Raw genomic sequence first — 12,612 nt, 5'->3', positions numbered from 1 at the left:
ATTTAATATAGCAAATCTATTTAATAAGGAATACAATAGCAAATCTATTTAGTAAGGAGTTATCAAATGATTAAGTGCCTAACGAGAGTTTTATGAATAATGTCAAGTAAGCTGCATTTAATATAGCAAATCTATTTAATAAGGAATAAAATAGCAAATCTATTTAATAAGGAATACAATAGCAAATCTATTTAATAAGGAATAAAATAGCAAATCTATTTAATAAGAAATAAAATAGCAAATCTATTTAGTAAGGAGTTATCAAATGATTAAGTGCCTAACGAGAGTTTTATGAATAATGTCAAGTAAGCTGCATTTAATATAGCAAATCTATTTAATAAGGAATAAAATAGCAAATCTATTTAATAAGGAATACAATAGCAAATCTATTTAATAAGGAATAAAATAGCAAATCTATTTAATAAAGAATAAAATAGCAAATCTATTTAGTAAGGAGTTATCAAATGATTAAGTGCCTAATGAGAGTTTTATAAATAATGTCAAGTAAGCTGTATTTAATATAGCAAATCTGTTTAGTAAGGAATAAAAATAAATAAAAATTTCTACGGTTTAAAAAAAGTTTCAAAATTTAAAAAAATATGAAATAAAAAGTAAACTACATTAAGCTGTTTAAGCTTTAAAACCTTTAAAAAGTTTGAAGTTCAATATTGTTTAATTTTGTTGTTGCAATCAATTTTGAAATTAAAAAAAAGGTATTATGAGTCAATCGTGGGGGTTTAGTGAGTAAATCGAGCGGGAATGAAAATTCTAAAATAAAATGCTATTGAATTTCTATTGAATTTGCAATTGAAAATTCTAAAATAAAATGCTATTAGACTAAGTTACATTTAGAAGGTATGTACGTATGTTACGACACATAAATGCTCATCAAGTTTGTCGTTCTCTTAATTAAAATAGTATAAAGTTTCAAAATTTCAAATTAAAATAAATAAATAAATAAAATAAATAAATAAATATAATAAATAAATAAATGTAATAAATAGATAAATAAATATATAAATAAATAAAATAAATAAATAAATAAATAAGTAAATAAATAAATAAATAAATAAATAAAATGAATAAAAAAATAAATTACATTAAGCCGTTTTAGTGTTAAAACCTTTAAAATGCTTCACTTTCAATATTGTTAAATTTTTTTTGCTGTAATCTATTTAAAAATAAAAACAAAAGTATTATGTCCCAATCGTTGAGGGTTTGGTGAGTAATTCGAGCCATTCCTAAAATAAAAAATTTGTTGAATATGTTAGATTAAGCAACATTTAAAAGGAATGTACGTTTATTACGACACATAAATGCTCACGAAATTTGTCGCTCTCTTAATTAAAAGATCATACAAATTTGTCTCAAGCTTCGTTCATAAGCATTTAAAAAAATGTAAACATATTTTGTAGATTATATAATAACTATAGTAATGAGTAAGTAACTACAATCTGTCGAAATTAAGGCTTATTATGTATGAAATTCTAGATGAAAATTTTGAACTATTCAAAATTCTTTGCTCCAATGATTTCAAAATTGAGTCTAACAGAATTCTTCGCTTAATTTGCTAAATTGAGCAGAATAAATCAGAAGAAAATTAGGTATACGAAAGTAAAATGAAATAAATATAAATTTGTATCCAACTAGAATTTTTAAAATAACTGTCTTAAACAATTAATAATAATAAATTAAATTTTGCTAATTATTTGTTTCTTTATAATAATTATTACTATTATGAATTTCATTTTGATTATTATTTTATAGTATAATTATTAGCTTTCACTGTAATTTATTATTATGCATTTTGGGCTTATTCGTTTTATTTAATTCACTGTATATCGACAACAAATAATAACAAAAATTCATCTGTAAAAAATATAAGATAAACCATTTGCATTACGCAAATAATGTATTTCTTGTAATAAATGCAACTAAGACTTTCATTTTGTTACCTAAACTTTAATAAAATAAAAGGAAATTCCTCTTAATTATTGCAAATATTATTGAAATAAACTGAATCTTTTAATCATAAGCAAGGCAAGTTTCACCGTCCTCTAATTGAATGTTGGAATCTTAATTCGAACAAATATAAAAATAATAAACAAAATAATTTTACATGAAATATCATTTTAACTTATTCTCTCTAAAATAACTTATAATAAAAATTTTACTTAGTAATAATTAATAAAAAAGAAATGAAACAAAAATAGCAGTAAATATCAGTATTTCAAATTGAGATTAATTAAAAAAATACAAAAAATATTATTCTTAGTTTTGCTTATTAATCACATATTCAAAATAAAGATGTCAAAATATTCAAATCTTCTGCAGTTTCTGAAATTGCATCTTTATTTCTATTACTGGAAATGCCTGTTTTTGTATAACTGTAAAGGAATTAAAGTGAGCCATCAATTTATACATTTTCAATATTTTATTATTACTATCAAACCAGGGAAAATTTGAAACGGTTTATTCTTTTTAATTTTTGGAAAATTTATTGCTCTCCAACAGCTTTGATAGAATTTATTTGCTAATTTTTTTTTTTACTATGTAAAGAAACTACTAAATGAAAAAAATTTATTTCTGCAAGTATTTGAAAAATAAATCTTATTTAGATACGTCAAACATTTTTTAAAATTAAATTCAAGTTTAGTTTTGCATTAGAACTTTTAGCAACGCAATGGATTTATTCTTTAATAATATCTCGGATACTTATTATTTTATTATTGCTGAACTCTACTGGAGTTCTTTTGACTCTAGTCTGAAATAGGTAAAAAAAAAAGAAAAAATATTTGTTAAAATAAATAAATAATATTTCTTTTTTTAGATAAATCGCAATTTTATTAATAAAATTTAAATAAATAAAATATTTCGCAAAAAATTCACCAGATAATTTTCGATTAATGCAAATTCCATTATTCTAAATTACATAAATGTACGCCTTCAGGCACCTACAAATACAACTTTCTGCAAAATAAATAATAATTCTTGTTACTAATTCTCTTTTATTTTAATTTAATTTTCTGACAAAAAGTAATCATTAAGCTTTTTATTTTGAACACAGCTTCAAATGCAAGTTTCAGAAAATAAACATAGAATAAAAAAAAGAAAAAAAAGCATTTAGCAATATTGCAACAGCTCAAAATGCGTGTATAAGAAAATGGCCTTAACACAAAATACACATTCAAAGGAAATGAACATAGTCCAGAATGAAAATTTAGGAAACGGTATGGAGCTCGAAACGCTTATTTTCGAAATTTGGGGGCTTTTCAAAATGCGTATTTAAAATATGGACAGATTTCTGGATTTCATTTTTTGAACTACTCTTATTTTTCACTGTACTCTTCATTGAATGTTGTATATTTTTTGTGAATTAGCTACTGATTTGCAATAAATAAAGTAGGCTGAAATGTTAGATTTGCAAAAGATGTGAAAAATGGTTTACATTATTTAAATCAACATCACTTTTGTGTTCAATATTGTCAGGAATATCTCGGGATAACATGTCAGCTTCAAAGTTTAAGGTGCCTTTTGTGTATTTTATATCATAATCATACATACTTAATAGTAAAGACCAGCGGAACAACCTACCCTTCAGAATTTTTACATTTTTTAGCCAAACTAAAGCCGCATGATCTGTATGTATGGTAAATTTATTTCCAAATAAATAGTGATAAAATTTGTTTAATGCATCAACAATAGCAAGACATTCCAGTTCTGTGATTGCATAATTTTTCTCATAGTCTCTAAGAGAACGAGAATGGAATGCTATTGGATGTAAGACACCTGAAACATCTGGCTGTTTTAAAATTGCTCCAACACCACTTTGACTTGCGTCAACAAAAATATGACATGGTAATTTAGGATTAAATATTTTCAAAATTGGTTTACAAACTAAAGCATTCTTTAAAATTTCGAATGCTTCTTGACATTTGGGAGTCCAACACCAGGGTGTATTTTTCCTTAAGAGATTATTTAAAGGTGCTCTAATTTTAGCATAATTGTTTATAAATTTATTACACACATTTATTGAACCTAAAAATCGTTGAAGAGATTTAACATTAGTTGGAGGTTTCAAGGTTTTAATTGCTTCAATGTTGTTGTTATCAGGAGTTACTACACCATGACATATTTCATAACCCAAAAATTGAATTTTAGTTTGCAAAAAAGAACATTTAGAAGCTTTTAATTTTAAGTTTTCAAATCTACATATTTCAAGAATTTCCTTTAGATGATTTAAATGTTCTTCCAAACTATTAGAATAAATTATGATATCATCAAAATAATTAGCTGCAAATGAAACTTTATGTTTAGTGAGTATTCTACGTATTGTTCTTTGAAAAATACTAGGGGCATTCTTCCACCCAAATGGCAATCTTAACCACTCGTATAACCCACTTTCGGTTTGGTTTTTCAGTGTCCTCAGAGTTGATTGGAATTTGCCAATAACCACTTGCCATATCTAGCCTACTAAAATAAGCACTGTTCCCTAATTTATCTATAAGAGTTTCTATAAGAGGTAATGGTTCTGCATCCGATTTAGTAATTTGATTTAATTTTCTGAAGTCTATACACAATCTACTTTTTTTATTTTCATCTTTTTTATAAGCTAAAGTTACTGGAGCAGAATAGGGAGAAAAGCTTTCTTTAATTATATCATGCTTTAACAATTCTTCAATTTGTTTATCTATTTCCTCTTGTTGTTTTGGGGAAGTTTTGTATGCTCGTAAGGATACTGGTAAGTCTGATGTTAATCTTACCCTTTGAGGTTCAATTCTTATTGTCCCTACATCATATTTATCTTTAGCAAAAATATCTGAAAAATCTTCTATAATTTTCTGAAGTTGGGAATTTTTTTCATTATCTTGAATTTGCATAATTCTATCAACATGATTCTGACAATGTTGCGCACCATTATCACATTCAGTCTCAAGAACATTTGAAAACTCAAGATTATTTTCAGTTTTGCTATTTAAATCTTTATTTTCAAGTCTATTTTTTATTTTATTTTTCTTTAAATTCTCTTTGTTTACATTTTTATTTTTGTTTACTTTCATGTCCAAAATTTTATTTTCCATAATCATTTCATTTTGTTTATTTTTAATTGATTTAGCATTCATTCTTTTGTTTTTACATTCCTTATTTTTATACTTAGCTTTATTTTCTTTATTGGCATTTTTGTTGCAATCATTAACCTGGATTTCAGGAGAAATGTGTAAAGACAAGTTGCTTTTATAATCCGAAAAAACTATCAGCTTTCTCTGATTTTGCATTACAACTCGTTCAACACAATCTATCACTAATTTAAACCCATTACATTCCTTTAAACCCAATATGGCATAAGGTAGATCAGTATTTAAAATATAAAATTCCACTGACCTAGCTATATCTCCAATTTTTAAATTTAAAGTACAAGTGTGGTTAAGTTGCAAAATACCTTTTGTTTGTTTTAACAAAGTCTTTTCTTTCTTTTAGGACATTAAGTTTTTCAAAAAGCTTAGCCGGAATTATATTTAAAGTACTTCCTGTATCAATGTTTAACGGGATAGTTTTATTTGTCAAAATTGGGTTTTTGTCACTTATATTGTTTTCACTTTTATTTTGTACATATCCAGTTACTATTGCCAATTTTGTTGTTGGCCACTTTCTTGTTTAGGCTGAGTTTGATTCTCAGCCGTAAAAATATTAGGTTTGTTTATACAATTTTGGCCCCCCAATGATAAGCATTGGTTATACCAAGCTTATCACAGTATTTACATGGCTTAGGAGGCAACTCCTGGGAAGCCTGGGCGAAATAACTTGTTTGTTGTTCATTTATATGAAACTTTTCATTTTGAATTCTAGGTCTAAATTGGGAATGTTGGTCATAACTTTGACTTGGCCGGGAAAAGTTTTGATTTTGTCGAGGGTTATAATTTGGATTGCACGAGTTATTAATAAATGGCCGCCTTGGTGCCCAGCCTTGAAATTGAAGTCTATACCCATTAAATTTGGATTCTGGTAATTTCTGTTTAGTTTCAGTTTGGGGTAAGACCGTAGGTACATCATGTATTATTTTTGAAACAATTGTGAGCCATTCAATCGGGGTTTTGGGTTCTTTTAAAACCAAAAGTGTCTTAATTTGGGGAGGCAAATCTATAGATTGACACTCAATTATATGATCATTACTTAAATTTATTTTTCTACCTAACTCTACCTTTTCAGTAAAATATGAGTTAAGGTCTTTAGCTTGGCGAGAAAATTTTAAATTTTGAAATTCGTTTAAGCCAAAGGGAGGTGAAAAATAATGTTCTTGAAAAATTTCAACTATTTCTTGATATGAATTACAATTAAGACAGTTATTAATATACAATTTCAAAGCTGAACCTTTAATGAATTTTTGAAAATTTCTAACTTTCCATTCGTCATTTAATTTAGCATCTAAAGTCTGTTTTTCGAAATGTTTGAGCCAGGATGTGAATAGAACACCTATGTCAGGCTCAAAGATTAGTATGTCTGGCTTATCCTGTACCTTTTGATCCATATTAAATTTGTAATTTTTGCCACTCAGCAAGGGCATTTAAATAACCGAAATAAATTTCAATAATAAAATTTTACATTTAGAAGTAAATTAAATCTCATAGTTGCTTATTTATCGTTACCTTACAATAAATACTAAAACGAAATTTAAATTTTACTAAAATATTCAATTGATCATATATTATAACACATGATATAATTAAAACGAAACTAAATATCCTATAACATTTTATGCTAATCAAATTAAATCAATTTGCTAAAGTAAAATTTCTCAAAAAAAAAAGTACATTTCTTTAACACTAAATAAGTTTTTGAAAATGCAAAAATAAACAATAAAAATAAGATGAATGAACAAAAATTAAAACAAAACAAAAATTTCAACTATTTCTTGATATGAATTACAATTAAGACAGTTATTAATATACAATTTCAAAGCTGAACCTTTAATGAATTTTTGAAAATTTCTAACTTTCCATTCGTCATTTAATTTAGCATCTAAAGTCTGTTTTTCGAAATGTTTGAGCCAGGATGTGAATAGAACACCTATGTCAGGCTCAAAGATTAGTATGTCTGGCTTATCCTGTACCTTTTGATCCATATTAAATTTGTAATTTTTGCCACTCAGCAAGGGCATTTAAATAACCGAAATAAATTTCAATAATAAAATTTTACATTTAGAAGTAAATTAAATCTCATAGTTGCTTATTTATCGTTACCTTACGATAAATACTAAAACGAAATTTAAATTTTACTAAAATATTCAATTGATCATATATTATAACACATGATATAATTAAAACGAAACTAAATATCCTATAACATTTTATGCTAATCAAATTAAATCAATTTGCTAAAGTAAAATTTCTCAAAAAAAAAAGTACATTTCTTTAACACTAAATAAGTTTTTGAAAATGCAAAAATAAACAATAAAAATAAGATGAATGAACAAAAATTAAAACAAAACAAAAATTTCAACTATTTCTTGATATGAATTACAATTAAGACAGTTATTAATATACAATTTCAAAGCTGAACCTTTAATGAATTTTTGAAAATTTCTAACTTTCCATTCGTCATTTAATTTAGCATCTAAAGTCTGTTTTTCGAAATGTTTGAGCCAGGATGTGAATAGAACACCTATGTCAGGCTCAAAGATTAGTATGTCTGGCTTATCCTGTACCTTTTGATCCATATTAAATTTGTAATTTTTGCCACTCAGCAAGGGCATTTAAATAACCGAAATAAATTTCAATAATAAAATTTTACATTTAGAAGTAAATTAAATCTCATAGTTGCTTATTTATCGTTACCTTACGATAAATACTAAAACGAAATTTAAATTTTACTAAAATATTCAATTGATCATATATTATAACACATGATATAATTAAAACGAAACTAAATATCCTATAACATTTTATGCTAATCAAATTAAATCAATTTGCTAAAGTAAAATTTCTCAAAAAAAAAGTACATTTCTATAACACTAAATAAGTTTTTGAAAATGCAAAAATAAACAATAAAAATAAGATGAATGAACAAAAATTAAGCATTTCAAATAAATATCAAGATTGAAAGAAAAATTCAGAAATTATAATAAAAATCTATTATTATTTTTGTTATTTAAACATCAATTACTTTCATAATCAAAAAATATTTCGAAATTATTATCAAAACAAAAGCACAGATCAAAGTAAATATTCATTATATTTTCAAATTTTACCATATGAACGTGAACTATTTTAAAACATTAACTTTCTTTTTCTTTTTTTTTTCACAACACCGTCAGTTAAGAAATTAACTGATATATATATATATATATATATATATATATATATATATATATATATATATATATATATATATATATATATATATATATATATATATATATATATATATATATATACATATATATATATTAGCTAGAAATGTCAGTAAAAACAATCACATTTATTCTCATTTTTATTCTTATTCATATTTATTCTCCTCTACCAATATTTCTAATAAACACATGAAAGTTAATTAAGTTTAATAAATTTTGTTGCGTTATTTAAGTACTGAATGCATTTTTCATTTATCAACCAATCTATTATTTAAGACACCAAAATCTATCATAAATTTCCGATTTCTTACGATTCCCGATTGTTCTCAGTAAAATTCTTTCCCCTTTCCATTCGCAACATTCGATCCTTTTCTAGAGAGTCCTAATCAATTATTGTTTGCTCTTGGTTCATTACTGAAATGCTTTGTTTTCTAGAACATAGTACACATTATAGTTTATTAGTTGCCTAATAAAACATTGTTTTTTTCATTACCTTTTGTTCTCGTTGTTGTTGCAGAGGATGAGTTTCTTACAGAAGACAGAATCTTATATTTTATATATCATTGATAGAAAAAGGCCTTTTGAAAAAAAGCTTTTTGACGAATATCTCATTTTTCATATAAGAAGGGAAACAATGCTCGAGGTTTAGGATCCCTGATAAAAAAAAATTGTCCTATGAATAAACAATAAATAAATAAATAAAAAAAATAATTTGCCAATAAGAAAAATGGGAATTTAAACTATTTTAGCGACCCAAGATCCTTAGTCATGAAGTGTGTAAAACCCTGTAAATGACAGTTTACTGGAGAGATGCGTTGCCGCGAGTAGTCACGACAATAACTACTCTCTAAATTAGCTTATTTAGACCCTTTCGGCTATTGGGGTTTGTCCCAATGGCTACAGAAATGCCAGAACTGCTACTCTCTTCTCGTTACCCAGTGGGCACCTGTGGCAAAGCCAAGCCGGTGAAGCAGCGTCGCCCACGTTACACAACCACAAACCCGTTTATAGGGCGGGTCACTTTCACACATTCACACCAAGAGGACAGGACATAGAACACAGAGAGAGAAGGAAATATCCATGCTTTGAGCAGGATTCGAACCCGCGGCCAATGGTTCCGCAGTCAGACACGCTAACCAGTCGGCCACCTGGTCGGCAAGTTAAAAACTAGAAGAATAAATTTTAAACATTTTTTTCAGATAATAGCATAAGAATTTTGTCAACAGGAGAAAAAACTGCTTGACAATAAAAAGGCCAATTTTTCCTAAAATTATCCAAGTGAAAATTATTCTTAAGAATTTTTTATATGCTAAGATAATGAATATCTTTTGGTTTAAAAATTTTTATAGTATAAAATAACAAAAAATTCACGGCTGAGTATTATCAAAAATTTTTGAAGGAAAAAGAAACTGCTTGATAAAAGCAGAGCGAACCAATACGCTCAATAGCTTGCTGCAAGCTAAGTTATTGAATCAATAGATTTCGATTGAAAATATTTTTATTGCTTAAATTAACTGATACGCTCACGAATGAGTATTTGTATGAGAATGATGAGTATCATAACTTTATCAAAAGGAAAAACATTCGATCAAAAATGACCTAGGTTATGGATTCCTGGTTGACATAGTTTTTTTAAGTACATTAGCCAAAGAAAATAAAAAGCTACATTTTAAGTGCCTTTCACTTGAAGCAAAGCTATAATTTTAAACTATGAATGTCATCTCGCAGCGAACGAAAAATTATCTGGGCTTTAGAGCGGACAAATAACTTAAGTAGTGTACTTGATATTAAACTCTTTATTTCTCTTTTTTTTAAAAGGAAAATCGCCACTTTGGCAAGATTTTTCCATTAAGAAGAAAATTATCGAACTCAATACCTTATTCCTATTTTTTACAAATTTATATGATCTAGACGATGCAGCATTGGAGCAGCAGCATTTGAATATGCAGCAAATAATGTAGCATTTAAAAGTTAACAATAAAAAAAATAAAGAAACCCAAACGCTCTTCCTTTTCTCAAAACTGTGACTTTTACCCCCTATTGACGTTTAGCGCCATTTTCAAAATTAGCATAGGTGCACTGTGAAAGATAGGCTAAACATGATTTATTAGTCATGAGTAACTGTTAGTAACTGCATGTTTATGCTGTTTTCGTAACTCACAACAGTTATGAAAGAGCCGTAATGGCTCAGGGGAGAGAGAATTTGCCATCCAATGAAGTGAACCAAGTTTTAATCCCGGCGATGGCTGGTCGATACGAATTCCACATGAGGCTCACTTCGATCACAGTGCTGACGCAAAATATCTTCAGTGGTAGACGGATCGTGGGTTAGAGTCCCTTTGCTGTTAGGCAAACCGTAGGAGGTTTTCGCGGTTTTCCACTCAATATAACACAAATTCGGGTTAGCTCCTATAAAAAATCCTGCACGACTGCAAATTTCTCCCAATTGCGTGATCTAGGAGTTCCTTTGTCTTCTGAATTGGATTCGAAATTACGAGGCTACGGAGTTGAACATTAGCGGCCGTAAACCCAAGACTTGGGTCTGCTGTTCAACGACGGTTATAAAATATAAAAAAAAAAATATGAAAAAAGATTTTTATTTCCGAAAAGCTAAAGGATAATAGGTGAAAATATAAAAATCTATTTTAAAAAAAAAGTTACTTTTAATTAATACTAATTATGCAGCTTAGATTATTTAAGTTATGCTACATAGAATATTCATATAAGGCTACATATATTATTGTAATTATGCTCCGTAGATTTTGAAATAATGATCAAGGTGGATTGTTTTTGCTGTTGTTCAAAATGGCATTTGCACACGCTGCTTTTAATATATTTCGGAGAAGACAGCAGGAATGTTCTTAATGTTTTAAGAATATTCCTGCTGTCTTCTGCAATCACCAGTTCCAATCAAAAAGAACTTTTCTCTGGCAGGATCCAAATTGTTCCTTCAAGTAGTCAAACCTCTTTAAGCTAAGCGTTTCACTTCCAATCTCACCTCTGGAACAGAGAATAAAAATAAAAAAAAACCCAGAGAGAACGATTTACGTCAACTCTAATAGCGCCATTTTCTGACGCCACAAGGTCTATTGCACAAAGAAACTCATTCAATACATTACAGCGACGAGGCCGGAAATGACGTTTTCGGCGGAAGTGCCTCATTGACCCAGGAAATTACTGAGATTCGGGGTCTTGTTTGAAATATTGAGCCTTCACTGACTGAAGAGCTGAGTAGGTGAAAAAAAATTCCAAGTTTTTTTTTCTCCCGGAAATGGGATAAGGTGAAAAAGTGGATGTGATAGGATTGTACGTTAAAGTTCATTCATTTTGATGTATTTCTAGCCACATCACCCGAAGGCCAGATTTAATTCAGTTTCAATTGTTTTCTGCAAAAGAAAATTAACACTCTAGTTGGGGAATGATTAGTAAAGCTTTAAAATTACAAATGTTTCTGTTTTATCAATGTCTTTGTACATGTGTTTTAATCCATTTTGGACCAAAAGTGCGTTAACTCACCGTTTCAACAAATATTTTTTTTTAACACCAAAACGTATTTTTTGTACTAATTTTATTTTTCTGCTGTCTTCAAGTGTTCTAGAGACATCTATATAATATTAGTGATTCAATCGGAAAAAACACTTTCTGTGGAGAAATTTTTAATTATAGTTTTTATCGACATTCATTCATAGAATGAGTAATTTAAATTCCCCAATTTTCTATTCAGCTTTTAAACGATACACACGCATAAGTCACCCTTTAATTCTCTCTTAAGAAAAAAACGAACAATTTCCGTGCCTGTGATGGCCACTAATAGAACACAACTCTATCAAAACACAACACTCTTCTTATAGAATGACGATAACAGACGTTTTGGTTTTGAAAACTATTTATACTCACAACTTTCCAAAAGCACTAAATTGCAATAAAACAGTTGCAGTGAAGCGCCATTTGGGATAAGTAGCAACATACTCCCAGCCAATGGTCTTTATGGAAAGTCTAACTCCAGATTATTTTTTGAGTGGCAACAAACACAGCTCATGAATGTTTTTTTTAACTTCACTATTCTGATCTTTTTCTTGCACAGCTCAAACTTGTCCATCTCCTCTTTCATGTACCCTCAGAACTTCCCCAATCTCCACTTGAAGGGAGGACGTGATCGTCTTTATCACAAGATAATTTACTCGTTGGTGTTCCTCCTGCATTTTCATTTTGTTCGATATTCTAGTTTGGTTAGATATTCTGCTTTTCAGGGCACCCCGAAAGCG

General features: G+C 28.0%; 1 long non-coding RNA gene across 1 annotated transcript in view; it reads left to right on the top strand.

Annotated features, from left to right (window-relative positions):
• Nucleotides 1-489: 489 nt before the first annotated feature.
• Nucleotides 490-12,612, top strand: part of LOC122269293 (uncharacterized) — a 55,305-nt gene continuing 43,182 nt past the window's right edge. Inside the window, exon 1 of the long non-coding RNA XR_015435567.1 lies at nt 490-504. This is a non-coding gene — a long non-coding RNA (uncharacterized LOC122269293). The remainder of the gene's footprint in view (nt 505-12,612) is intronic.

This window comes from Parasteatoda tepidariorum, chromosome 7 (assembly GCF_982258835.1).
Source record: "Parasteatoda tepidariorum strain Cologne lab strain chromosome 7, Ptep-v5.0, whole genome shotgun sequence".
Taxonomy (NCBI): domain Eukaryota; kingdom Metazoa; phylum Arthropoda; class Arachnida; order Araneae; family Theridiidae; genus Parasteatoda; species Parasteatoda tepidariorum.
This window is presented reverse-complemented; position numbering and strand designations above follow the sequence as displayed.